This window comes from Pleurodeles waltl, chromosome 5 (genome assembly GCF_031143425.1).
Source record: "Pleurodeles waltl isolate 20211129_DDA chromosome 5, aPleWal1.hap1.20221129, whole genome shotgun sequence".
NCBI lineage: Eukaryota > Metazoa > Chordata > Amphibia > Caudata > Salamandridae > Pleurodeles > Pleurodeles waltl.
This window is the reverse complement of record NC_090444.1, coordinates 1,240,765,302-1,240,792,907: the sequence shown is the minus strand read 5'-3', so window position 1 is coordinate 1,240,792,907 and position 27,606 is coordinate 1,240,765,302.

The following is a 27,606-nucleotide window of genomic DNA, read 5'->3' as shown; positions in this document are numbered from 1 at the left end:
CTTTTGAAACCCAAGATTGACACCATTTCAGCATGAAGACCCAGACTGAAGTGAGAGCGTTTTTAGGCATCACTAGCTATTACAAGAGATTTGCAAGGAATAGGGCATAATTGTTGCCCTTTTGACAGAGCTGACTTCCAAGAACAGCCGCGTCAGGTCATCTAGACAGAGGCGTGCCATACTGCTTTTGACACCCTGAAGGAGGCCATGTTCCCAGTACCAGTGCTCAAGGCCCCCAACTTCTCTCAAAAATTTGTTGTGCAGACTGATGCCACAGAGCACAGCATGGGGGCCGTGCTTTCACAGCTAAATGAAGCATGGAGCCTTCATTAGTAGGAGGCTACTTCAAAGGGAACAGAGGTGGAGTGCAAAAGAAAGGGGAGCTTTTGCTGTGGTCTTGGTGCTGAAGAAGCTAAGACCCTACTTATTTGTGACTCACTTCTGGGTTCAGACAGACCATCGGCCCCTCAGATGGCTGATGTGGATGAGGGGTGATAATCTTAATTTATTTAGGGTGTCCAACTCCCTAAAGGGACTGAACTTTACAGTGGAACACCATCCTGGATAGAACACACCAGCGGTGATGGTCTTTTCAGGTTTTTCTGTCTTAGTGAAGAGAACTCCCAAGGGGTTGGGTAGCTCTCCCCTCTTTCTGCTGGGGGAACACGTGTTAAGCCTGGCAACATTTGGTGTGGTTTGCCCTGACTTTTTGCATTTTGACCTGTTTTTACTGTGTGCTGAACTTCGTTTTTGCTGGCTTAAGGACTCTGTGCACTTTACCACTGCTATCCAGTATTAAAGTGCATTTGCTGTGTGTCTATAACGTGGTTACATTGGTTTCTCTATGATTGGCATACTTGATCTACTAGTAAGTCCCTAGTAAAGTTCATTATGTGTGCCCTGGGCCTGTATGTCAAATGCTACTATTTGCCCTGCAGAGCTGGCTGTGCCACCCACTATAGTAGCCTTTCAAATGTGTCTCAGGCCTGTCATTGCAGAGCCTGTGTGTGCAGGGCCTCTGACGCCATATCTGGGAGTGAGAGTACTGGATCTAACTCTCTACATCCTGCAATCTAAAGTTTCTCCAAGGGCCTCACTGAGCTTGCCTCCTGTTTCTGAAGTCTCAGGGATATCAAAGACTTCACCTGTATTTTGCTTCCAGCACCAGGGCTCCTCTGCTGTGAGTCCCGCTCCACCAAGTGGTGTCAAATCCATTCCTTTGCCCTTGAAGGTGAGTTTAGTGCTGCAACTCAAGAACCAATTTATAAACACTGATGCGACTTGGATCCAACGCATCGCACTGCAGAAACGCTGCCTTGCTTTTGCCTGCACAAAAGCTGCAGAAACCACTTGCTGACTGCATGACATAACAACCTGACTTTCACCGCAGCCCCGACCTGGCCGATGTAGCACCACTGCATCAGAACTGGTACACATTGCTTCTGGAAGTCGACGCATTAACAACGTTGCCCGATCAGGTAATGCAGCATTGCCTGCAAGCGGGATCCATCCCCTTCTTGGATCAACACAACGTCACCAATCATCAAAGCAATTAAGGCATTTTCAGTAGGTCTATGCGACTCCTGTACCTGGCCCATGTTCTATTGCAGTCAGTCTGAATTTTTAGACTTGCCTTGGCTCAGCGTGACCAGATATCCCCGGTAGGAGGTATTGTCCTCTAAGCACTGCATTTTGATTTAATCTTTAAAAATTCATAATTTGACTTCTGTATGTTCAATGTTTGTCATTTTGGTCTTGTGTGATTCAGATAATCATTGGCTATTCTTCTAAACTGGTGCAGAGTTCTTTTGTGGTGCTTTCACTATGTTACTGTGTGTGTGCACAAATATTTAACACATTGCCTCTTTAGTTTAGCCTGACTGCTCTGAGTCATGCTACCAGACGATGGGCACTGGCAAACCTTTAGTGTGCATCTTACTTGCCCTGACTAGGATTGTGGTACCCTCTTGGAAAGAGTGCAAACATCTGCCAACTAGAGACCCGATTTCTATCACTTAGCGTATGTCATGGTGCCAGGAGCATGCGTAATAGCTGTAAAACAGATCTGAACAAAGTTATGTACACCCTGGCTTGCAAATTCAACTAAAACTAGTGTTCACAAGACTGTAGAATTTTCGGTATCCTCAGATGAATGGTCCACCAATATACAGCCTGTCCCCTTGGTGCTTCCATTGGAAGGCAAATGACTTTCTCCTTAAAAAAACAAACCAACACAAACACTGTGTGTGGAACCTTGTAGCTATTCCGTAGGATGCAATTTCTCATGAGAAATATTGAGAGTGTCAAGGAAGTTTGAAAAGTCTACCAAATCTGTCAGCCCGTTCAGAATATTACATGGATCTGCCTCCAGTTTTTCTGCCTCAGAATCCAAATCGGAACAGGATATCCCCATGGCATTTTTGGGCCTTGATTGATAAGTTATGGTAAAATCAAAATGACTGAAGAATACCATCCACCTGAGCAGGCACTGAATTTGGGCTCTTGCAGCTCACAAGCCAATGGCAGCTCACAAGCAATGCATTTTTTTGTGCGCAGAAGATAAAGGCCCTCATTATGACATTGGCAGTAAGTGGTGGTATACAGCTATGGGTATTCTGACACACACATAGAAATCTGCCACTATACAGACACACACAAGTCTGCCACACCAAAGATCAGTGCTAAACTGGTGGTACCAAAACCCACACCGTTACGCCAACAAAAATACGCCCACAGCATTATGACCTACGAATCACCGCAGCGGACATTCAACCACGGTAAACCATTGGTGGTACATACCGCTGAGCTCAAAATACACACACACACTAACAAAACAACACCACATTGGACAATTCAAACTACACACACCACACCCACACCACTATAAAACACACACACACATTACCCACAACCCTTTACCACTACAAACAATTTACAACTGAGAGAGAGAGACACACCAGGAGCACCCACAGATCCAGAGCCACTATCACCCATACACCATCCATGCACCTCACAGCGCACACCCCAACACATCACCCCACACACACACACCACTCACACTACACCCATGGCACCACAAAGACACCCCAGGTTCTCAGAGGAGGAGCTAAGGGTCATGGTGGAGGAAATCATCCAGGTAGAGCCACAGCTATTCAGATCACAGATGCAGCAGACATCCATTACAAGGAAAATGGAGCTATGGTGGAGAGTCGTGGACAGGGTCAACGCCGTGGGACAGCACCCCAGAACAAGGGATGACATCAGGAAGAGACGGAATGACCTACGGGGAAGGTGCGTTCCGTGGTTGCAATACACCAGATAGCTGGACAGAGGACTGGTGGTGGACCCCCACCTCCTCCCCCCACAACTAACAACATGGGAGGAGCAAGTCTTGGCAATCATGCATCCTGAGGGCCTGGCAGGAGTAGGAGGAGGACTGGACTCTGGTATGTCAACTCTATACTACCATCACCCCCCTAACTGCATGCCATCTCATACCACTACCCCTACCCTCACGCCCATTACCCCACTACCTCACATACACCCCACCATCACAACCCACCCATTCCAGTAATCAGCACTGCATGCAACAATGCATGGACACCACTCACAGCCCTGCACACTAGTGACAATCACTTAGCCAACCAAATCACAACTCACACAAGCCAAAGCTGCCTTGGTATTAACAACCATAGGGGGAACATACCCATGCACAAGATGTCACACGCAGTAACAATAACATTGCATTTACATCCCCACATGACCCCCACACAACGTCACCGGTGAAGAGGTGCCAGCAACATCCAACCCCCCCGAAGAGGCCCACAGTGATGACAGCAGCTCTGCACGCCTGGATCAGGATGACCAACCTGGCCCATCAGGGACCTCTGGACAGTCAGTGACCCAGGCACAGTCTCATACCACCACAGAGCCTCCCCCCTCAGGAAACACCAGCACTGCACCCACCCAGCGGGCCCATCCCTTGGTTCCCAGGACACGTCAATCAGCAGTGTGTCTACCACTACAGGGACCCCAGGCAACCCCTACTGTGCCCCACTCTGAAAATAGGCTGTGACATCCCTGCTGCAATGGCTACTGTCGCTTGGAAGGACCCAGTTGCCAAGAAATGGAGCACTGATAGGACCTGCAAAAGAGGGGGGATACCAGTGGGGTGGCGGATAGCTGTGATCAGGTCTGGCTCGAATTGTGCACACAGCTCATGGATTATGGCCCTATCAAGTCTGTAGGTTAGGATAATGTGCCTGTCCTCCATTGTCACCAGGTCCACCAGGGGTCTGTACACAGGGGTATATCTCCATCTCCTATTCATCCTCACCGGTTGAACTCTAGGGTGAAAAACGGTGAGCAGGTGGACATATTCAAAGATATCATCAAATTAATATGTCTTGCATTTTTTGACAAAACAGTATGTGAATGTGTAGGTCTGTTGATGTGGCTATGTCTGCTGTGAGGCAGTTAGGTGCCATGGCCTGTTCGCCCCTGAAATGGCAGCCACCTGACCTGTGGGGAGGGACAAGTGGAAATGAGGTAATTCCACTAATGTCGTGCACTGATGCGGGAGGCAGTCGACGACTGCCGTACAACATATCATTGGTTATCATTGGGGCCTAAGGCTTCCAGGAGCCAATGGTGATGTACGCCGGCGGTGACAGTACGCACCGCCGCGGACGTGACCGTCATTTTCTGTCTGTTCACTGACTTGCTACCTGCCCTTCAACAGGAGAGGACCTACACTGCAAGTGCTGTTGTGACCTGTGTCTGGAAGGGACCATGGCTCAAGTGTCCGGGGAAAGGGCCCCTGCCTTCAGTTCGGAGGAGTTGGAGAGACTAGTGGATGAGGTCCTACCCCAGTACCCTTTACTTTATTGTACTCCAGACAAGCAGGTGAGTGCTGTGTGTGTGTGAGCCTCATGTGGGGGGGGCTGAGGGGTCCTGGGCAGAGTGCTGCATGTTTGGTGGGCAATGTCTGTGCGTAAGGGAATGGGAGGGATATGGTGGGCCATGAGTGTAACAGTCCGGAAGGTATGACTAATACCTTTTCTTATGTATCTTTTTCTGCAGATCAGCGCCCATCAGAAAAAGGGTATTTGGAGTGCCATCGCCAAGGAGGTGCGGACCCTGGGGGTCTTTGACAGGTGGAGCACCCACTGTTGCAGACAGTGAGGGGACCTGCACCGCTGGGCAAGGAAGACGGCAGAGGCCCAGCAGGGGATGGCCTCCCAATGAGGAAGGGGCACCTGTCATACCCTGACCCCCTTGATGTTACGCATCCTGGCAATGGCCTATCCGGAGTTGGATGGGCGCTTGAGGGCATCATAGCAGGCACAAGGGGGTGAGTACAGATTCAGAATCATGAGGTTGCACGCGTTGAGGTGTTACCTGGGTGGGGGATGTGGGCCTGTGGGTGCCCCTAGGCCAAGAAGAACATGGCAGGGTAGGTTCCATGATGTTCAGGCTAAGATGCACTCCAACTCCAATAATGCCAGTGGGTATCTACTACTGGGCAGGGCCCTGAGGGTTTTAGGTGTGCTGCCAATTGCGTTAGGAATTAGGCGTTAGGAATTGTACCCCATGGCCTGGTGACTAGCATTGTAACTGGTATTGCATGGCCTAGTGCATAGAGCTGTTCCCTGTGAGTTGTGTACGCCAACAGTGGTGTTGTTGCTGGCCTTGCGAGTTGTGTACGCCAACGGTTGGGTTGTTTCCTCTGTCTCTCCCCCCGTTTTTGTTTTGTCACCCTGTCCTTGTGTGCATTAGTATCATCTGGTGGAGGAGCGGAGGCACCGGTGACGGAGGAAGCTGCATCCCACATGGGCCTAGAGGCCGAATCCACCGATGGTGAGGGCACCAGTGGGACAGAGGGCGAGGGGAGCACCACAGCGGAGAATGGAGGGAACAGTTCTGACAGCACCAACTCCTCCAATGGAAGCTCCCTGGTTGTGGCGGATACCTCTGTGGCCACCCCAAACTACAGGTACAGCCCCCACACCCGTACCAGCTCCACCCTCCCAGCAGCCACTCAGCGAGCTTCCCGTGCCCACTCACCCAGGAGCGTGGGCATCTCCTTCGCCCCAGTCACCTCAGGCCCTGCCCCTGTCAGCCCTGCTGCCCTCAGTGAGGAGGCTATTGACCTCCTGAGATCCTTCTCTGTTGGGCGGTCAACCATACTGAACGCCATCCAGTGTCTAGCAGGGCATTTGCAACAAACAAATGCATTCCTGGAGGGCATTCACTCTGGCGTGGTAGCCCAACAGAGATCATTCCAGCTCTTGCCAACTCACTGATGGCAGCCATTGTCCCTGTCTCTAGCCTCCCACCTCCAACTTCCTGTACCCACTCCCATTACCCTCAACCCCAGCCTATCCCAAGCACTCCTTCAGACCAGTATGCACCCAAATCAACACACAGAAGTGGCTCAGGCAAACACAAGCACCACACTTCATCCCTCAGGCACTCACACAAGCACCATCCAGATGCAGACACACCAACATCCACTTCCTCCACGGTGTCCCCCTCCTCCTCGTCCTCCACCTCCCTCCCAGTAGTGTCTCCACTCACACCTGCATGCACTACATCCTCATCCACTACCTCCATCACTAGCACGCCTATCACTACATGCCCCTCACCGGCAGTCACCACACCCACATCCATGCGCACGTCCCCTGTGTCCCCCCTCAGGGAACACCAGCACTGCACCCACCCAGCGGGCCCATCCCTTGGTTCCCAGGACATGTCAATCAGCAGTGTGTCTACCACTACAGGGACCCCAGGCAACCCCATAAACACAGGACGATCAGGGACATGGGGTCAGTGTCAGGGGGCACACGGTTCAGGGGACAGAGGCACAGGACAACAGGAAAGTTGGGAGGACTGCTGTGCGACAGGGGGAGGACAGGCCCAGGGAACTGACTTTCCATGAGGCACTCACCAACATCCTGGGAGCATACCACCATTCCCAGGAGACGATAGGCCAGATACTGGCCAAGTTGCAGGAGACCCAGCTGCTGCAGGAGGGTCAGTACCTGGGGATCAAGGAACACCTGAGGGACATCCACACCACCCTGGTCACCTTTGCAGGGGTGCTGGCAGACATGCCCAACACAATGAGGGAGGCAGTGGCACACCACCGTGCTCGTGACACTAGCCACACCGATGAACAGCCCTCCACCTCCGCTGATGCTATTGGACAAGAGGCCCACCACAGGAACAACAGGCCACCAGCACCCCTCCCTCTGCAGGAGAACCATCACGCAAAAGGTTCCTGTGATCCAGGCAGAAGCCAGAGAACATTGCCAAGACCCGCGCCAGGAAATAAGACTCCACTGAATGTCACCCTTGTGTCCCACTCTGTCATCCTGTCCACCTTGAACTGCCATTGCCCCACTCCCTATGCCCCCTTGGACAATGCACTTGTGATACCAATAGACTGGACTCTATCCTGGACTTCCTCCATCATCAACCCAGCCCATTGCAATACCCCCTACAACTTATTATTACATACATAAACACTCTTGGAACTAATACAAGTATGGAGTCTGTCGATTGATTGAGATATGTATTAGTTTAAGAAGCTGTAAACATTGCAATTCAAATGTACAGTTATGTATACATAGGTATGACCTGTAGTGGGCAGCAGTAAACACACCAGGAGCCAGAGTGGGGCACAGATATCTGAAAATAGAGATGCCAAAAGGTTCAGTAAGTAGCCATAGAATTTGGAAAATCAGGCTGCCATGTACAATGTCCAACACAAAACTGCAATGGAAGGTGAAGCTACAATGTCTTACCTGTGCGTCACTGGAAGTACTGTTGAATTATATAGTTGTTCTGCTGTCCACATCCTATATTCCTCTGCCTCCTCTTCGTCACTGTCCACAGGCTCCACAGCTGCCACACGACCATCTCCAGCCTCATCCTCCTGCAGAAAAGGCACCTGGAGTCTCAAGGCCAGGTTGTGCAACATGCAACGATGATCTGGCAGACCTTTTTGGGTGAGTAGCACAGGGATCCACCTGTTTAGATGGAGGCACCGGAATCTGGTCTTCAGTAGAGACCAAAGGTGCGCTCAATGATCCTCCTTGTTCACCCATGTGTCTCATTGTAATGTTCCTGTGCCCTTGTCCTGGCATTCCTCACTGGGGTGAGAGGTTGGGGTAACCAGAGTCACCTGTGAATATCGAGGGATACCTGTTAGCCAAACACTCACCCTTAGGGACAACACTCATATACCAACAGACACTGGGTGGGGACCATGGGCTCACCTATTAGCCACACCCTGTGCCTCTGGAGTTGAGACATCACATATGGAATGCTACTATTCTTCAAAATAAAGGCATCATGCACAGACCCTGGATACTTTCCATTGACATGGGAGATGTACTGGTCCACCAGGAACACTATCTGCGCATTCAGAGAGTGAAAGCTCTTTCAATTTCTGAACACCTGTCCATTTCTCCAGGGCGGAACAAAAGCAATATGTGTATCATGAATAGCACCAATGATGCTGGAGATATGTCCCATTGTATAGAAGTCAGCCTTCATTGTGGCCAATTCCTCCACCTGGGGGAATACGATGTAGCTGCGCATGTGTTTCATCAGGGCAGACAACACTCTGGTCAGCACGTTTCAGAAAATAGGCTGTGACATCCCTGCTGCAATGGCTACTGTCGCTTGGAAGGACCCAGTTGCCAAGAAATGGAGCACTGATAGGACCTGCACAAGAGGTGGGATACCAGTGGGGTGGCGGATAGCTGAGATCAGGTCTGGCTCGAATTGTGCACACAGCTCATGGATTGTGGCCCTATCAAGTCTGTAGGTTAGGATAATGTGCCTGTCCTCCATTGTCACCAGGTCCACCAGGGGTCTGTACACAGGGGTATGTCTCCATCTCCTATTCATCCTCACCGGTTGAACTCTAGGGTGAAAAACGGTGAGCAGGTGGTCATATTCAAAGATATCATCAGATTAATATGTCTTGCATTTTTTGACAAAACAGTATGTGCATGTGTAGGTCTGTTGATGTGGCTATGTCTGCTGTGAGGCAGTTAGGTGCCATGGCCTGTTCCCCCCTGAAATGGCAGCCGCCTGACCTGTGGGGAGGGACAAGTGGAAATGAGGTAATTCCACTAATGTTGTGCGCCGATGCGGGAGGCAGTCGACGACCGCCGTACAACACATCATTGGTTATCATTGGGGCCTAAGGCTTCCAGGAGCCAATGGTGATGTACGCCGGCGGTGACGGTACACACCGCCGTGGACGTGACCGTCATTTTCTGTCTGTTCACTGACTTGCTACCTGCCCTTCAACAGGAGAGGACCTACACTGCAAGTGCTGTTGTGACCTGTGTCTGGAAGGGACCATGGCTCAAGTGTCCGGGGAAAGGGCCCCTGCCTTCACTTCGGAGGAGTTGGATAGACTAGTGGATGAGGTCCTACCCCAGTACCCTTTACTTTATTGTACTCCAGACAAGCAGGTGAGTGTTGTGTGTGTGAGCCTCATGTGGGGGGGGCTGAAGGGTCCTGGGCAGAGTGCTGCATGTTTGGTGGGCAATGTCTGTGCGTAAGGGAATGGGAGGGATATGGGGGGCCATGAGTGTAACAGTCTGGAAGGTATGACTAATACCTTTTCTTATGTATCTTTTTCTGCAGATCAGCGCCCATCAGAAAAAGGGTATTTGGAGTGCCATCGCCAAGGAGTTGCGGACCCTGGGGGTCTTTGACAGGTGGAGCACCCACTGTCGCAGACAGTGAGGGGACCTGCGCCGCTGGGCAAGGAAGACGGCAGAGGCCCAGCAGGGGATGGCCTCCCAATGAGGAAGGGGCACCCGTCACACCCTGACCCCCTTGATGTTACGCATCCTGGCAGTGGCCTATCCGGAGTTGGATGGGCACTTGAGGGCATCATAGCAGGCACAAGGGGGTGAGTACAGATTCAGAATCATGAGGTTGCACGCGTTGAGGTGTTACCTGGGTGGGGGCTGTGGGCCTGTGGGTGCCCCTAGGCCAAGAAGAACATGGCAGGGTAGGTTCCATGATGTGCAGGCTAAGATGCACTCCAACTCCAATAATGCCAGTGGGCATCTACTACTGGGCAGGGCCCTGAGGGTTTTAGGTGTGCTGCCAATGACGTTAGGAATTAGGCGTTAGGAATTGTACCCCATGGCCTGGTGACTAGCATTGTAACTGGTATTGCATGGCCTAGTGCATAGAGCTGTTCCCTGTGAGTTGTGTACGCCAACAGTGGTGTTGTTGCTGGCCTTGTGAGTTGTGTACGCCAACGGTTGGGTTGTTTCCTCTCTCTCTCCCCCCGTTTTTGTTTTGTCACCCTGTCCTTGTGTGCATTAGTATCATCTGGTGGAGGAGCGGAGGCACCGGTGACGGAGGAAGCTGCATCCCACATGGGTCTAGAGGCCGAATCCACCGATGGTGAGGGCACCAGTGAGACAGAGGGCGAGGGGAGCACCACAGCGGAGAATGGAGGGAACAGTTCTGACAGCACCAACTCGTCCAATGGAAGCTCCCTGGTGGTGGCGGATACCTCTGTGGCCACCCCAAACTACAGGTACAGCCCCCACACCCGTACCAGCTCCACCCTCCCAGCAGCCACTCAGCGAGCTTCCCGTGCCCACTCACCCAGGAGCGTGGGCATCTCCTTCGCCCCAGTCACCTCAGGCCCTGCCCCTGTCAGCCCTGCTGCCCTCAGTGAGGAGGCTATTGACCTCCTGAGATCCTTCTCTGTTGGGCGGTCAACCATACTGAACGCCATCCAGTGTCTAGCAGGGCATTTGCAACAAACAAATGCATTCCTGGAGGGCATTCACTCTGGCGTGGTAGCCCAACAGAGATCATTCCAGCTCTTGCCAACTCACTGATGGCAGCCATTGTCCCTGTCTCTAGCCTCCCACCTCCAACTTCCTGTACCCACTCCCATTACCCTCAACCCCAGACTATCCCAAGCACTCCTTCAGACCAGTATGCACCCAAATCAACACACAGAAGTGGCTCAGGCAAACACAAGCACCACACTTCATCCCTCAGGCACTCACACAAGCACCATCCAGATGCAGATACACCAACATCCACTGCCTCCACTGTGTCCCCCTCCTCCTCGTCCTCCACCTCCCTCCCAGTAGTGTCTCCACTCACACCTGCATGCACTACATCCTCATCCACTACCTCCATCACTAGCACGCCTATCACTACATGCCCCTCACCGGCAGTCACCACCCCCACATCCATGCACATGTCCCCCGTGTCCTCTCCCACTGTGTCTGTGCCCCCTTCTCCCAAAGTACACAAACGCAAGCACTCAGACACCCAACAGCCATCCACCTCACAACAGTATCCAGCCCATGCACCTGCACCCAAACACAGCAGACAGACACCTCCTACAACCACTCCCTCTTCCTCCACTCCCACACCTTCAACCTGTTCCAGCCCCAGTGTCCCTAAAAGGCTTTTCCTCTCCACCCTTGACCTATTCCCTGCCCCTCCCCCCATCCTTCACTTCGGGTCAGGGTGGGCAGAACCCAGGCCAGCACCTCATCCACCCACATCACAGCCACTGTAGTTTCTGCAGCTACTGCATGTGTGAGAGGATCCAAGGAGGCACACCTGCCAGCACTGCCAGTGTGCCTGCATCACCTGCCAAGGGCAAGAAGGGGCCGCGAGCTAGCAAGGGTAGGAAGTGAACACCAGCCAACAAGGGCAAGGAGGCACCACCAGCTAGCAAGGGCAAGGAGGCATCACCAGCTAGCAAGGGCAAGGAGACACCATCTGGTGCCTGGGGCCTGGCGCAGCATCTGGGCAAACAACACCAGCCATGGCACTTCAGCCAACCGAGGCTGCAGGGGAAGGGCTGGAGTCTCCCCCCACCACTGGCAGCACCGCCACCTGCACCGCCACCTGCACAGCCATCTTCACCGCCACCTGCACTGCCATCTGCACCACTGCCAGCAGCAGCATCCGTAGTGGGCAGCCATCTGAGGTTGCAGGGGAAGGGCTGGAGCCTACCCCCACCACTGGCAGCACCGCTACCTGCACCCCTGCCAGCAGCGCCACCTGCACCACTGCCAGCAGCAGCAGCCCCAGTGGGCAGCCATCCGAGGCTGCATGGGAAGGGATGAAGAATCCCCCACCACTGGCAGCACCGCCACCTACACCACTGCCAGCACCGCCACCTGCACTGCCACGTGCACCACTGCCAGCAGAAGCAGCCCCAGTGGGCAGCCATCCGAGGCTGCAGGGGAAGGGCTGGAGCCTACCCCCACCACTGGCAGCACCGCTACCTGCACCCCCACCAGCACCGGCACCTGCACCACTGCCAGCAGCACCACTGCCAGCAACAGCAGCCCCAGTGGGCAGCCATCTGAGGCTGCATGGGAAGGGCTGGAGCCTCCTCCCACCACTGGCAGCACCGCCACCTGCACCGCCGCCAGCACCGCCACCTGCACCACCACCTGCACCACTGCCAGCAGAAGCAGTCCCAGTGGGCAGCCGTCTGAGGCTACAGGGGAAGGGCTGGATCCTCCCCCAGCACCGCCACCTGCACCACCACCAGCACCACCACCTGCACTGCCACCAGCACCACTGCCAGCAGCAGCAGCCCCAGTGGGCACCCATCGAGGCTGCAGGGGAAGGGCTGGAGCCTCCCCCCACCACTGGCAGGCCCCGCAACTGCCACCACTGATCAGCCGTCACCACTAGCGAGCAGTGTGTAGTTGTGACTACATGGACTGTAGTGCGTCCTGGCCCATGCAACAACTGTAGGTGTGACACCCAGGTGAGCGACTGTGACCTTCCAGGACCTGCATCACAGGGCACAAAGCCACCTCCAGAACCAGCGTAAGAAGGCATCCACTCACCCCCTCCTCGCCAGGATTAAGCACACTGGGCACAAGGCCCCCACCAGAACCAGTGGAAGAAGGCATCCACTCACCCCCTCCTTGCCAGGATGAAGCACCCTGGGCACAAGGCCCCCTCCAGAACCAGTGGAAGAAAGCATTCACTCACCCCCTCCTTGCCAGGATGAAGCACACTGGGCACAAGGCCCCCTCCAGAACCAGTGGAAGAAGGCATCCACTAGAGAGACTGTGGCTTTGCACTCCCCAGGACCAAGCAGTGGGCAAACCTCCCACTTGAGAGACTGTGGCTTTGCACTCCCCAGGACCAAGCAGTGGGCAAACCACCCACTTGAGATACTGTGGCTTAGGGCATGTAGCCCCCTCCAGGAGCAGTGGCATTGTACCGTCTTCCAGCTGAGGTGTCCCCGTTCCCTTTCCACCTGAGGTGCCTGTGTATCTTCGACCTGATGCCTCTCATAATACAATGGGTGGTACATTGTCTTCCTCGTGGCTGTTGGCGGTTACCGCCATGGTGCTTGCAGCTACCGCCGTGGCGGTCGGTGTGTTAAAATGGCTGTCTGTGTTGGCGGTTTCCGCCGTGGTCAAAATTAATTTTCTTTAACCACCGGCCTGTTGGCGGTATTACCACCGTTTTATCACCGACCGTCAGGGTTGTAATGAGGGATAAAGTGACTCTGTGCCAAGCTCTTAAGAAGTAATGCTGCCATTCCTGAAAGGCTACCTTAACAGATAGTAGCTTCTTTTCTGCTATGGAGCAGTTTTGTTCAGCTGCCAAGTTTTCTCAAGAAAAAGGCAGCAAGATGTAAATTTGGATCCATTCGAGATAGAACTCCTTCAACATTCAACAATGATACATCCACCTTCAATAATGGGTATGCCAGATCAGGTCCTTTCAAACTGTGGCCATGATAAAACTCTCAAACATTGAAAAGCCTGTTCTACTTCCGAAGTCCTTTGTGATGAAAGTTTTCTCCTTAACATTCAGTTAACTAGGGCCACAATGTCAAAGAGTTCAGATATGAGTCACTGACTATAATTGCCAAAACAAAGGAAACTCTGTATGTCCTTTGCTGAAGACTGAGTGAGCCACTTGAGGCTGGCATCTACATTGTTCTTATCAAATCGAATATCAGAAGGGGAATAAAAAAAAAACCCTATGAACTCCGCAGTAGAAGTATATAAAATACATTTGTCAAGTTTAGCATGTTGCTCCTGAGACACTACAACGCAGTTCACACCTGTTGAATGTGTTCTGCCTCGAATGTGAGTATATCAAGAGGCCACCTATATGGACAACAACGCACATGTCAAGAAAATTGGAAGTCCCCTTGCACATTACAGAGTTTGAAAAGCAGAAGATAATAGTCTTAGGGACTGTATGTCATTTGAAATGCAGGTTCCACTCATCATCCCCTGGACTCTGTGTAAGGGACTGAACATTCTTGGCTTTGCCTTATAGCCCAGGATAAAACAGGGATGCCCTGTTCTCTCTAGGCCAGACTGTTAAAGGCTGTAAGGCAAGTAAGAAGGTATTTATTCCTTTCTTTAGATTGAGCAGTCCATTATCAATTGTCTGCAAATGTATGTCTGGGGAACAACATCCTCAGAGTGTCTTTGAATTCTGTGAGATTATATCAAAAGTGGGGAATTGTTTCACTTGCAGGATTGACAACATGTCCATAGTTCCTCCTAGAAAGGATATAAGAAAGACCCACACTTTCCCTACTTCTGTTTATTTAGGAGTGGTAATATTTGTTTCTTTTCTTTTTTATATTACTTCTCAAATGAAACAATTTGTCATTTTTTATTTTGTGGTTTATGATTTGTATTTTTATATAATTTGCTGTGTTTATGTTATACATATACTTATTAATTTTAAAATGATCATTAATAATGTTAATGTCAATTATTTGTATTGTTAAATATTTTATTTTTTATTTGTTTTTAAATGTAATATTAACTTCTAATTGTGTTATTCATTTAAACTTTAATATCTGAATAACATTACACAAACACATACACATATTCATTCATAAAACTTTTGTTTGATGTCATTGAATGATAACAGCACATCAAAAAAGAAAACATTAAAAAAACTATCGCAAATCAAAATAAAAGCAGCATCCAATCCTTAAAACAAAGATAAAACAAAAAAACAACAATATAATAAGTTTACTCAAAACTAAACCAAAATCATCCAACTAACTCAAGACAACCACCATCCATATCCTTTCCTAATAGAAAGGGGCCCCCTTATAAAATTAATGACAGCCAGACATATTTCCTTAGAACCAAGTTAATGTAAGAGTCTGAAACCCTCTGGATACGAGCCAGGCCTAGCCAGTCTAATGATGGGAGCAAAAAAGTTGACCTTAAAGTGCGATACAGAGGACAAAATAAAGTGGATGGTTGATTGTTTTGAAGCATTGACACATGGACAAGGGGGAAGTTTATCCAGCCAACCTCCCTGTGTTTGAAAAGCCACTAAAAAGTGTAGAGTGCCCAAACAAAATCTTGTCAAATAACATCTATACTGAGAATTTAAAATAAATGACAAATAAAATTGCCACTCTAGAACAGAGACAAATTTATTGGGATCATTCAATGGGGGAAAGCATGAGGGGACTCCTTGCAGAATAGCTAAAGATCTTTCCACGTATGCCGCCTTTAAAAGGGATCTAGCAGAATGGGGAATATGGGTTACAAACTAAAAAAATGTAATATAACCCAGATCGGCAAAGGTGCGCTTGACATATCCTATCCAGGGAATTTCCTCGTAACTATGCAAGGACAAACAATCAAAAATAATTTGTCTGGAAAGTTCTAATTCAACACCAGACCATATTTTAGCCTACAACAGTAGAGGAGCAATACCTATAACGTCTTCCAGATGGCTTAAAACTACTTCTGAGTGGCAAAAAAGTTTGAAGCCCCTTGGGGGACCATCAACAATCTCCTAATGAAGATGTTCTTGTTGGTCTGTAATTTTGGACAGTCACTATATCCCGATACGCCGCTCCCATAGGCTGCTACCAACAAACATTTTGCTTTATGCATTGTTATAATTTCTTTGACAGGTTACTGTCCAAGTCTAGCTGCGAAGCAAAAAAGTGCTTTAACGATTCTGTTAATATGCTGTACCCTTGTTGCAATCAGGAGGCCCCACTTCATCTGATTAATGAAAATGGTCCCAAGATAACAAAAGCTAGGGACTTTAGCCAGTGGGTTACCTTGTAAATAGAAAGTCTAGTCTTGTTAGCTTTCAGGCCACATATTATTTTTTTTATATTCACCTTCAGATCCAGTGAAGACATAAATTCCACAAAAGCATTGAGTACTTTCTGTAAAACATTTGCTTTTCCAGCTAGAAGAACTGCATTGTCAGCGTAAAGCAGCAACACAATAAGATTGATGCCACCTTTGGATAGTCTAAGTTCTTCTGCAACAAAAAGACCTCCAAGCCATTAATGCAAATGAGGAACAAGAATGGAGCCAAAATACACCCCTGGCGGACCCCCTCAGTGGTAATAATGAAATCAGTAGTGTCCCCTCTGAAGTCATGTCTTATTCTCACTGTGGTGTTCCAGTGGAGCCTCAGGAGAAGAGTAACTAGTGGTTGTTGTACACGATCCTGCTCCAGGGTTTCTCTCAATTTACAGTGTTGAAGGCACTCGACTAGTCCATGAAGGCCAGATGTAGTCAGCTCTTCATGGACTTGGTATACTTGCTTACAATTAAAGCCAAAATAAGACACTGTTCAACTGTTCCATGGCATTGTCTGAATCCATACTGGGTTTCGACAAGATATTATTGTCGCTTGCCCACACCTCCAAGCGGGCTAGCAAAAGTCTGCCCAAAGCCTTAGCTGTGGCATCAATCAGGGAAATCAGCCTATAACACACTGGGACAGTTTCTGTCCCCTTTTTTAAAGATTGGAACCACAATGTACTCCTTCCAAGTATCCAGAAGTGGGACGAGAATAACTGCTCTAAATACATTTCTAAGGATTGTGGCCAGAAGATCAGGATTATTTTTTAAAACGTGTAAAGGAACCCCATCCGGGTCCGGTACTTTCAGGCAAATGCCCTGATTGATGGCTGACTCCAACTCCTTCACTGTGATTGACTTACTAAATTAAGAGACCTGGTAAAGATCACTAGTTGCCAAACAATCCCTTTGCTTATCTACAATCACTTTGCCCAAAGGGTTTAAAAATACGGAAAAAATGTGCTACCCACTCATTCCCAGATATCACACAATCTATTTTAGTATCTGGACCTTCAGTAAACAATGAGCTGTTAAAGAGCTCTCCAAATTTCCTTGAATCCCTAAGATGACTGGCTGCCTCTAAGTCAGACCAGGCTTCATTTCTCAACTCTTTCCTTTTGGCCTCAATTATAGCCTTATAGTTCCTCTGGGTGACTCTAACTAAATCATTATCTCTTGGAGTAAAATGAAGGGCAGCCTTTAGCTGTATATGAGCTCTCGTGCAGGCAGTATCAAACCACCGGTATTGCTTTGCAGATAAAAAGGGCCATTTAACAACCAGCTTGGTGGATATTGCTTGACACAAAAGCTCAAAGTCCCTGAACAGGGCAAAATGTGTAGACTGAGTTGACAAGCAGCTGTTAATCAAACTTAAGTTTTCCCTGACAAGTTTAGCTTCAAAAGCCTTTGCGTCAATCCACTCACATTTTATTCTAAGTCCCTGTGTGGATCTACATGTGAATAGGAGTCATATAAATTGCCTGAGCAGTACCCTCCGTTTAAATATTTATGCAGTTTACTAATGGGTTATGGTCGCTAACACAATTTGAAATAACCTGAAAATTCGGGACCCAGTGACTACAGTTGTTAGAGAAGATCAAAAAAGATCAAGTCTTTGGTGTTGTTATTTAAAGCTTCACCATATTAGAAAGGTTTAAAAGTTGTCATTGACCGACACATCTCATTTTTTAATCCACAGATCCTAGAATTGCTAAATTTGCAAATTGTGCAAATTGAAATCACCACCCCACAGGTTGCACATCAGCCAGGTGGAAAATCTTATTTCCGCTATTGCCTCATTCAGCATATTTGCAACACTGGAGTTCCATTGGTCAAATATATTGGGGAAAAATGTACCACCAGAAGGTCCACCAACTCAAGCCCTGTCATTAAAAGCAATTGAAAATGGTGAAAAATTCAGGAGCTTGGCCTTTGTGGAACCACATTTATGTAATATCAAACAGGCCAACCATCCCTTCACCCTGCCCAAGAGAGTAGGTAGAGCAAGGGTGCAAAAGAACAGAACCCCATGTAACAATCAGTCAGCGACCAAGTCTCCTGCGAGCAAGCCAACTTATAGCCTGCAATAAAACTCTGCCAGTCCTCACTGCCCAATTTGGATTTAATCCCTGCAACATTCCAGGACAAAACATTACTGGGGGGGTCCATGAAAATAGGGGCCAGAGCAACTTCTTTCCCAAGTCCTTGCATCTCAAGACTATCACATATTACAGGGGAGGATGAAACAACCTCCAGTGGGTGGTCGAGGTCTGGCAGTGAGAGTGTGGTAGGGTCACTAAAGACTTGAGGCTGTAGGAGTCAATCGTTCTCCTCCACATTTCATAAGGTAGAAAAACAATTACTTAACTGAAGTTGGGGGAGCTTTCAGTAAGTGGCCGGAAAGGAGTTTTTCCTGGGACTGGCCGACGAGCCTCTTTGTGGGCCCCGACAAGGTCCATAAAAATAGCCAAAAGGTAACGCTCTTAAGCGGCGCTGGGAATTCATCAGACATTTTAGGGAGCATAGTAACTTACCTTACTAGACCAGGAGTTCTAAAGTTAACAATCACACAATCCCTGCCAGGAGGGGCTCCAAGATGACCAATGCCCAGAACCCACCTGACACACACACACACACACAGACACATATAAATAAAATTAAAAGCCAATATACTTACCTGTTTTTGGGTGAAATTCTGGTCTGCAGTACTTTTATTTCCACATTTTTTAGTTGACGTACAATGTATGTGAACACAATATTTTGCTTCCTGATATTATTTCACAATATTTGTGTATTGCAATAGTTTTGTTCTCATCAATATATCATACAAATGAGGGGGAGAGGCTACAGTAACAGTCAAAGGTTGCAGTGAAGGTGTGACCCTGGGTGAAAAAAACATCTTGAAGCAGCAACAGTTGTTGGAAAGGAGCCAGCTGCATAATGGATGTAGACTAGGGAAAGATTCAAGAGGGGTGCCAAAGTCCATGTGTTAGTCCTAGAGGGTATTGCTGCAGATCTCATAAGGTTAAATTCTGTTGTTGAATCTTTAGTAGCTTACCATGTATGGCAGCTAGAGTTTTAGTTCTGACAATGTCAGGTTTTTTTATCTGAGGATCATTGTCCGAAAGGGCATTGGCCATAACCCAGGCATTGATTATGTTGTGTCAACTCCATGTCACCCAGGCAGTTGGATAGTTCTTGAGCATAGCTTTCTGTCAAGAATGACTAACCTCATGTCCAAACATGCAGCTGCAGAAGCCCACCAATCTCTTGTCTATACAACATGCTGGACACAACTGGTAGTGAATTGTGCTGGTGGAAAAGTGGGGTAAAAGGGAATGGGATATGTGGGCAAGATAAGATAACATGTCAATGGACCTCTTTGTTCACCTGTATCTTTCTAGATACACCTCCCTCAATAAGTGCTATTTGTTTTCTGTCAATGTGTCATGAGAAGACAGGAACATACATAAGACCAATCACCAGCAATGCATCAAGAGAATTCACTTCTATCACACTTAATAATAAAATGTGATTTTTGTTTCGCATGGTTAACATTGACATCTGTGTGTTCGCAAAAGGTTGTTCTGGGTCTGTTTTGCTAAAGATATTGCGCGTGTTATCAGTAATAAAAAAAGATAGGCATATTGACTTTGCCAATGCTTTTTACCATATTATTCTCCCATTTAAATCGACTTGCCCGGCACTGTTATATAAAGCAACTCCTGTAATAGTGTCATTGTCGTGACTGGCCTGAAAATCTCTAGACGAGGGCCTTAGTGGGCAAAACCTTTTAGTATTTCAGATGTCATGATTTCAATTACAAAAAAAGTACCTAGGATTCAGAGTGGAAAATTTGATTAAGGGGACAAAGGCATGGAGAATGAGAGAGAATCAAGGCGTTCTTTAACCAAACCTCTGCTTTAAGTATTGCGTCCACTACTTACAGTTAATTGCATTACTTCTAGTTCTACTCTCTCGTCTTCCTTACTTAACCAATGAGGCCCCTTGCCTGACCTAAATCCCTCCCTTCCCCTTTTAAAAAGTCCCACTGCCCCAAAACCCTCCTGTACAGAAACAAGCCAAAAAGCAACTCAGTTGACCTGTAACAGGAGGGCGGGAGGGAACTGTAAGGAAGGCGAGGGAGTAGGACTAGAAGTAATGCCATTAACAGTAAGTAATGGATGCCATGGCTGGCTTTAGGTCCCTGCGAGCGGTACGACCGCACCGGGTGCTGACCTCAGGGAGATGCTTTCTTCAGCAATAAGTTAGAAGCTTTCAATTTAAAAGCATCTCCTGAAAAGTTTCTTGTGCGCCCAGCCTTCAGGAAGCAATTAAACTACCAAGATACCTCTTGTGATTAACGTTCCTGCTAGAGAGGGAGATGGGAGTTTTGTCCAGCAGCAGCTTTGACTCGCCATAAAGTAGTGTAAAGGGTTAATATGCCTGCTGCAAAGAACAGAACTATATTTTATGTGGATAACTGAGTGGATTAGTAAAGCCAGGAGAGATGTGGGGCACATTTGCTGGGTGGTAGTGAGGGAATCCGAGGAGCTGGTCATGGGGTGGGAAGTGCCAAAAAATACCGTTGCACAGGGCTCCACCAGCGCTAAAGCCAGCCCTGATGGACCCATTACCTCCCGTCCCTCCCTCACCTTCATTACTTAACCAAGGAGACATAGGCCCTCAGTACAACCCTGGCGGTAAATGCCACCTACTGCCGTGCTGACGGCCGCCAACATACCGTGCCCATGGCGGTATTCCGCCACGGGTATTATGACCCACACAGACAAATCCGCCACTACACAGACACCCACACAAGTCCGCCAGCCCAAAGGTCAGTAATAAACTGGGGATATCCAAACCCACACTATTACGCCAACAGTATCACGACCCAAGAATCACTGCGGTGGTCATTCAACTGCGGTAAACCGTTGGCGGTATACACTGCTGCGCTCAAAATACACACACACTTACAAAACTACACCACATTGGACAATTCAAACTACACACACCTAACACACACACACCACACCCACGCACCCACACCAATATAAAACACACACCCACATGACCCACAGCCCCTTACAGTGAAAAAAATATATAGCTAACTGAGAGAGACACAAGGCAGGAGCACCCACTCAATTAGAGGCACAGAACACCATCACCCATATACCATCCACGCACCACAACCCTAACACATCACCCCACACACCCTCACACATATAGGCCCTCATTCTGACCTTGGCGGGCGGCGGAGGCCGCCCGCCAAAGTCCCGCCGTCAGGTTACCGTTCCGCGGGCTGGCGGGCGGCCGCCTTCAGGCCGCCCGCCAGCCCAGCGGGAAAGAGGCTTCCACGATGAAGCCGGCTCGGAATCGAGCCGGCGGAGTGGAAGCTGTGCGACGGGTGCAGTTGCACCCGTCGCGTATTTCACTGTCTGCCAAGCAGACAGTGAAATACTTGTAGGGGCCCTCTTACGGGGGCCCCTGCAATGCCCATGCCAGTGGCATGGGCACTGCAGGGGCCCCCAGGGGCCCCGCGACCCCCCCTACCGCCATCCGGTTCCCGGCGGTCGGACCGCCGGGATCTGGATGGCGGTAGGGGGGGTCGGAATCCCCTCGGCGGCGCAGCAAGCTGCGCCGCCTTGGAGGATTCAATGGGGCGGCGGTACACTGGCGGGAGACCGCCAGTGTTGCCGGTCCGACCGCGGCTTTACCGCCGCGGTCGGAATCCCCATTGGAGCACCGCCGGCCTGTCGGCGGTGCTCCCGCGGTCCTCCGCCCTGGCGGTCTTTGACCGCCAGGGTCAGAATGACCGCCATAGTCACACCACAACCATGGCAACCGAAAGACACCCCAGGTTTTCAGAGGAGGAGCTAAGGGTCATGGTGGAGGAAATCAGCCGGGTAGAGCCAAAGCTATTCGGATCCCAGGTGCAGCAGACGTCCATTGCTAGGAAGATGGAGCTATGGCGGAGAATCGTTGACGCCGTGGGCCAGCACCCCAGAACAAGGGATGACATCAGGAAGAGGTGGAATGACCTACAGAGGAAGGTGCGTTCCGTGGTTGCAAGACACCAGGTAGCTATACAGAGGACTGGCGGTGGACCCCTACCTCCACCCCCACAACTAACAACATGGGAGGAGTAAGTCTTGGCAGTCATGCATTCTGAGGGCCTTGCAGGAGTAGCAGGAGGATTGGACTCTGGTAAGTCAAATCTTTACTATATTATCCCCCACCCTACCTGCATGCCATCACAAACTACTACACCTACCCTCACACCCATCACGCCACCACTTCATACACATCCCACCATCACAACCCACCCATCCCAATATCAAGCCCTGCATGCAACACCAAAGCATTGACCCCCAACATAGACCTGCATGGACACCCATCACCACAACATACCCATTACAGAGACTCACTCAGCCCACAAATTCACCACTCACACAAGGCCAGCTTGACAGGGAAATCACAACTATACAGGGAAACACACCCATGCACAAGATGACACACGGAGCTATAATAACACTGCATGTGCATGCCCACTGGACCCCTACTCAATGCCACGGAGAGGAGGTGCCAGCTACATCCAGTAGTCCCCCCCCGAAAAGGGCCACAGTGACGACAGCAGCTCTGGATGCTTGGATCAGGATGACGAACCTGACCCATCAGGGAACTTTGGACAGTCGGTTCCCCTGCCACAGTCCCAAACCATCACAAAGCCTCCCCCCTCAGGAAACACCAGCACCCACCCAGTGGGCCCATGCCACTGTCCCCAGGACATGTCAATCAGCAGTGTGTCCACCACTACAGGGACCCCAGGCAACCCCACAAACCCAGGATGATCAGGGACCTGGGGTCAGTGCAGTGGGCACACGGTTAAGGGGACAGAGGCACAGCACAACAGGGAAACTGGGAGGACTGTTGTGCGACAGGGGGAGGACAGGCCCAGGGAATCCACTCTCCCACCCTCCAAGAGGCACTCTCCAACATCCTGGGAGCATACCATCATTCCCAGGAGACCATGGGCCAGATACTGGCCAAGTTGCAGGAGACCCAGCGGCTGCAGGAGGGACAGTACCTGGGGATCAGGGATTACCGAACAAACATCTACACCACCCGGATCCCCATGGCAGGGGTGCTGGCTGACATGGCCAAGACCATGAGGGAGGCAGTGGCACAACAACGGGCCCCTGACACTAGGGAAACCGATGAACAGCCTTCCACCTCCGTCGGTGCTAGTGGACAGGAGGCGCTGCCACAGGAACAACAGGCCACCAGCACCCCACCCCCTGCAGAACGAGACTCACCCTACAAACCGTTCCTGCAATCCAGGCAGAAGCCAGAGAACATTGCCAAGACCCCCGCCAGGAAATAAGACTCTCCTAATTGTCACCTTTCTGTCCCACTCTGTCACCCTGTCCACCTTGAACTGCCATTGCTCACCTTCCTATGGCAGTTTGGACAATGCACCTGTGACACCAAGAGACTGGAATCTAACGGGACATTCCTCCACCATCACCCTGCCCATTGCACATCCCCCTCTACTTCTGAGCTTATAAATGAACACCCTTGGATCAAAAACAAGTACGGAGTCTGTCAAATGACTACAATATTTATTAGGTTAACAAGCTGTAAACATTTCAATACATATGTCCGGGTATAGATACATTGGTATGACCTGTAGTGGGCAGCAGTGCACATAGCAGGAACCAGAGTGGTGCCCAGGTATCTGAAAATAGATATGGCAAAGGGTAAAGTCATTGTCCAGAAACATAGGGTAAGAGACTCTCTTCTACAATGTCCAACAGTAAAATGTAATGTCATATAAACGTACGATGACTTACCTGTGTGTCACTGGTATTGCAGAATAATGTTGCTCCTGTTGTCAACATCTTCTTCCTCTCTTCCTCTGCCTCCTCTTTCTCACTGTCCACAGGCTCCACCACTGCCACAAGACCATCTCCAGGCTCATCCTCCTGCAGAAAAGGCACCTGTCGTCTCAAGGCCAGGTTGCGCAACATGCAACAGGCAACGATGATCTGGCACACCTTCTTGGGTGAGTAGTACAGGGATCCACCAGTTTGATGGAGGCACCGGAATCCGGCCTTCAGGAGGCCGAAGGTCCGTTTGATAATCCTCCTTGTACGCCCATGTGCCTCATTGTAACGTTCCTCTGCCCTTGTCCTTGCATTCCTCACTGGGGTCAGTAGCCATGAGAGATTGGGGTAACCAGAGTCACCTGCAAATATCGAGGGATACCTGTTAGACACACACTAACCCTTAGGGACAATCCCATACCCAGACACCTAATCATACTGTGTGGGGACATTGGGATCACCTATTAGCCACACCCAGTGCCTCTGGAGTTGGCCCATCACATATGGAATGCTGCTATGCCTCAAGATAAAGGCGTCATGGACAGAGCCAGGGTATTTGGTATTCACATGGGCGATGCACTGGTCCGCCAAACACACCATCTGCACATTCAGAGAGTGATAGCTTTTTCTATTCCTGAAAACTTGTTCATTTCTCCGGGGGGGGGGGACAAATGCCACATGTGTACCATCAATGGCACCTATGATGTTGGGGATATGTCCCAGGGCATAAAAGTCGCCAAATCCTCCACCTGGGGGAACACGATGTAGCTGCGCATGTGTTTCAGCAGGGCTGACAACACTCTGGTCAACACGTTAGAGAACATAGGCTGAGATATATCTGATGCCATGGCCACTGTTGTTTGGAAGGAACCACTTGCCAGGAAATGGAGGACTGACAAGACTTGAACTAGAGGGGGGGATACCAGTGGGCTGCCGGATAGCTGACATCAGGTCTGGCTCCAATTGGGCACACAGTTCCTGGATTGTGGCACAATCAAGTCTGTATGTAATGTGTCTGTCCTCTATTGTTGCAAGGTCCACCAGGGGTCTGTACACCGGAGGATGCCGTCATCTCATATTCAGCCACAGCGGTAGAACCCTATGGAAGAGAACGGTGAGCAGAGGGTCTTATTCCCACATCTATTGCTCTAATGCTGATTTATTTACTTTACAGAAACAAAATGTGATTCCGAAAATCAGTTGCTGTGCCAATGTCTGCTGTGACGCAGTTAGGTGCCAGGCCCAGTGCCCCCTGAAATGGCGGAGGCCTGTTCTGTGAGGAGAGACAAATAGAAATGAGGTAATTGTGCTGGCGTTGTTCACCGTCGCTGTAGGCGGTCAATGACCATCGCGCAACTTTGCATTGGTTATCATTGGACCCTATGGGCTCCAGGAGCCAACAGCGATGTACGCCTGCGGTGACAGTACGCACCACCGTGGACGTCACTGCCATTTTCTATCTAGCCACTCACTTGCCACCTGGCCTTCAACAGAAGAGGACCTACACTACAAGGGCTGTTGTGACCTGTCTGGAAGCGACAATGACTCATGTGTCTGGGGAAAGGGCCCCTGCCTTCAATGCGGAGAAGTTGGAGAAACTGGTGGATGGGGTCCTACCCCAGTACACGTTACACTACAGTCCTCCAGGCAAACAGGTGAGTACACTGTGAGCATAATGCATAGGCCATGAATGTATGGACTGCTGTGTGTGTAAGCCACATGTGATGGGGGCAGAGGGGTCCTGGCCAGAGTGCCGACCTTTTCTGCTGTCTTCTACCTGCAGGTCAGCGCCCACCAGAAGAAGGGTATTTGGCGTGCCATCGCCAAGGAGGTGCAGACCCTGGGGGTCTTTGACAGGGGGAGAACCCCCTGCAGCAAAAAGTGGGAGGATCTGCGCCACTGGGTAAAGAAGACGGCGGAAGCCCAGCTGGGGCCTCCCAACGAGGAACAGGGGGCCCGTCACAACATGACCCCCCTGATGTTCCGCATCCTGGCGGTGGCCTATCTAGAGTTGGATGGGGGCTTGAAGGCATCACAGCAGCCACAAGGGGGTGAGTACAGATTCGGACTCCTGCTGTGCGTGCGTTAAGAGTTACCTGGGTGGGGTGTGGGGGCTATGGTGCCCTTAGGCCAGGGCGAAGATGGCAAGGTAGGTCCCTTTTTGGGCAAGCTCTGAAGCACACCTACCCCGATAGTGTTAGTGGGCATCTACTACTGGGCAGGGTCCTGTGGGTTTCTGGGGAGCAGCTGATGGCGTTAGGCTGGTGACTATCTTAGCAACTGGTTGGGCATGGCCTAGTGCAAAGGGCTGCTCCCTGTGTGTTGTGTATGCCAATGGTAGTGGTGTTGCTGGCATTGACCAAGCGTATCCTCTGTCTCCCCCCCCTTTTTGTTTTTTCACCCTGTCTTTGTGTGCATTAGCATCATCTGGCGGAGGAGCAGAGGCACCAGCGATGGAGGGAGCTGCATCCCACATGGGCCTGGAGGCCAAATCCACCGACGGTGAGGGCACCAGTGGGATGGAGGGAGAGGGGAGCACCACGATGGGGACAGGAGGGGAGACCACAGACAGTGACTCCTCCTCCGATGGAAGCTCCCTGGCAGTGGCGGACACCTCTGTTCCCACCCCATCAACAGGTACAGCCACCACCCCCCCACCAGCACTGTCCTCCCAGCAGCCCCTCAGCATGTTTCCCATGCCCGCTCACCCAGGAGGGTGGGCATCTCCTTTACCCCAGACACCTCAGGCCCTGCCCCAGTCAACCCTGCTGCCCTCAGTGAGGAGTCTATTGACCTCCTGAGATCCCTCACTGTTGGGCAGTCACCATTCTGAATGCCATCCTGGGTGTCAAGAGGCATTTGCAACAAACAAATGCATACCTGGAGGGCATTCACTCTGGCATGGCGGCCCAACAGAGAGCATTTCAGGCTCTAGCCTCAGCACTGATGGCAGCTCTTCTCCCTGTATCTAGCCACCACCCTCTAACTTCCTCTACCCAGTCCCAATCCCCTCAACCCCAGACTATCCCAAGCACACCTTCAGACCAGCAATCACCCAAATCAACACACAAAAGTGGCTCAGGCAAACACAAGCACCACATCACACCACAGGCACTCACACAAGCACCATCCAGATGCAGACACACCAACATCCACTCCCTCCACTGTGTCCCCCTCCTCCTCGTCCTCCACTTCCCTCCCAGTAGCGTCTCCACTCACACCTGCATGCACTACATCCTCATCCACTGCCTCCATCACCAGCACGTCCATCACCACTCACCCCTTACTGGCAGTCACCACCCTCACAACCATGCACACGTCCCCTGTGTCCTCTCCCAGTGTGTCTGTGATCCCTCCTCCCAAAGTACACAAACGCAAGCACCCACCCACCCAAAAGCCATCCTCCTCACAACAGCATCCGGCCCATGCACCTTCACCCAAACTGAGCAGACACCTCCTACAACCACTCCCTCCTCCTCAACTCCCAAACCCTCTCCCTCTTCCCGCCCCAGTCTGTCTAAAAAACTTTTTATGGCAAACTTTGACCTGTTCCCTGCCTCTCCCCCGTC